Source organism: Pteropus vampyrus, unplaced genomic scaffold (assembly GCF_000151845.1).
Source record: "Pteropus vampyrus isolate Shadow unplaced genomic scaffold, Pvam_2.0 Scaffold229, whole genome shotgun sequence".
Taxonomy (NCBI): domain Eukaryota; kingdom Metazoa; phylum Chordata; class Mammalia; order Chiroptera; family Pteropodidae; genus Pteropus; species Pteropus vampyrus.
The window spans coordinates 1,126,680-1,129,149 of record NW_011889010.1 but is presented as its reverse complement, the minus strand read 5'-3'; the positions used below and the strand labels follow the sequence as shown (position 1 = coordinate 1,129,149).

Here is a 2,470-nt window from a genome sequence, read left to right as displayed (position 1 = left end):
TACCTAAAGAAATTACAAACGTTTGGTTTTCTCAATCTAGGAAAATTCATATTCTTTCCATTTCCTTTTACAAATAGACACACCCATCTGTGAAAGGAAGTAGATCATTTGATTCCTGTTATCAATGTATTGACAGTGAGTTGGAGGTAAGTTTTTGTGCTGTGACATCTTCTCCAGGGCAACATGGGACAGAAGGAAAGAGAAGGAGGAAAATTTAGTCAAAATCTTTACTTGGCAGCACACACACAAAACAATTAGTTGATGGGCTAAATTGTTAATGCTAACTGATAAATCCATCAGAAATATGGCAGTATATATTTTGAATTCTGTAAAACTCTGCTATTTAGTAATTGCTTCGAAGAAAACTACTTTTTACTTAATGAGCACGTTTCTTATTCTAAATTGGTGTTTGACTCTCTCTAATATTACAGGAAATCACTAGAAATATACAAGACTGAATTTTTACATTTTTTTCAACACACACATATGTTGCCGGCTTACTACATGCAGGCACTGTTCTTGACACTAGGGATCAGCAGAAAACAAGACCATTCAAAGACCCTACCACCCCGTGATTTCTGTTTGGTAGGGCCTAGGAAGGAAACAATCTATAACATAATAAATATATATAATAAAATATCTGGCAAAGATAAGGCTGTGAAGAAAATAAATCAGGATAAGCAGACAGAGCAAGACTTATGGAACACAGCATTCAGTGCATCACCATTAGCTGGCATTCATTAGTATGATTTATGGATGTGCATCTCGCTTCATATACGATTATAATGATGATGGCGATATTATTTTCCATATTTATGAATATAGCTTTTAAAAAACTGCTCACTGCTCCAAACGGAGAGCTCAGCTGGTCAAGCCCTGCCTTCCGACTGCGGGCACCAGTGCAGGGCCTGTCATTCTTTGCTGATCTTCCTAGCTTCACAGGCTGCTCAATATCGTGAATCAAAATGAGCCGCCTCTGTCACACTGCCACGTGCCATGTCTGCCCACAGACAATACCCCTCATTCTCCACGGAAGGCAGCTCCCTTGGTGTCACATCAACATTTCTGATGGGCTTCTCAGCGAACGCCTAGACGGAGGTTTCTTCGCATGTCTTGTCACAGAGCAGCTGCTCAGGGTCCTGCTGCCATCCATCCTCAGGCCGTGCGCGGCCGAGCGGAGCTGCGCACACGGCTTCTTCATCTGCACATGGGCTGCTTTCCAGGGCAACGAGGAAAGGCTAGTGCGATGCTGTGTTGCTATGTATTTATATAGTGATTATCACCCTTATGGCCTGGATACAGGCTGACCAAACAGTATGTCCACACTAAACCAGGGCAAATTCACTACCTCTCTAGACTTCTTTTTGAAGAGGAAAACAGGGAAAAGTGAGCCACAAATAGGTCATAGAAAGGACTAGTTTGTAAAGACAAAAAATTAGCCAGCTTAAAATATATTTTATGGCAATACTGCGGATGCTGACCAACATGATCATGCTGAGTCCTAGCCAAGTTTGCTCCATAGTCTCACAAATGAATGAGGAATGGCCAGTACATGTTACATATCCAAACCACAGCTTTTATTTTTATGGTTTATTTAGGTCAAAAGCTCTTTTATGTACATTATATCATTGTCTGTTAACTCGGTTTTCATTGAAAATATTTTTCGAATGCACCATGCAAAAAATACTTGAATGAAATGACATTTTAAAGTGTGTTGAGAAAATTTCACTTTACCACCCAGAAACAGTACATGTCTAGAGTTAACTCATTAACTCATAATTATCCATATCTGTGGATGAAAAAAAATGAGATAAACTGTAGAAAATCTAAATTAATCCAAAAGCCACAGCTGCACCACGGAATCCAATGAGCCGCACAACCGATGTATCAAATGTTCTTTTCTCCCATTTATTTCACAAGTGACGCTTGCTTCCCCACTAGTTACTACTGCCCTCTCCCCATCTTGAAACTTTCCTAATCCATAACTTCCATGACACCACTCTGGGGCCCTCCACCTACCTCTCGGTTAATTCCTTCACTTCCTCTCTTCCTCCGTAGGAGCACATGCTTGGTCCTTCCCTGCATCTACTCTCTTCTGCCAAGATCTCTGCCTTCACATCTTCAACTTTCATCTCTTTGTAGATACTCGACAATCTTTATCTTCTACCTTAAGATGGTCATATGTAGATCTCATATGAATTATTCCATAAAAGGTATTAGAATAACTAACGACTCATTCGAAAAAAATAATAAAGGTAAATTCTATCTTCACACACATATATAAAATTCAATAACTAATGACTCATTTGAAAAAAATAATAAAGGTAAATTCTATCTTCACACACATATACAAAATTCAATTCTAGATGGATTAAATTAACATTTAAAAAATTTTTTCTACAAAAGACTGGTCATAAAGTTTGGACATATGTATATGTATATTTAAATATATCTCTACAGATTTCTATTT

General features: G+C 38.3%; 1 long non-coding RNA gene across 1 annotated transcript in view; it reads right to left on the bottom strand.

Moving 5' to 3' along the window:
- LOC111728800 overlaps window positions 1-2,470 on the bottom strand; it is a 102,224-nt gene that overhangs the window by 3,896 nt on the left and 95,858 nt on the right. Inside the window, exon 3 of the long non-coding RNA XR_002775961.1 lies at window positions 2,020-2,167. This is a non-coding gene — a long non-coding RNA (uncharacterized LOC111728800). The remainder of the gene's footprint in view (window positions 1-2,019; window positions 2,168-2,470) is intronic.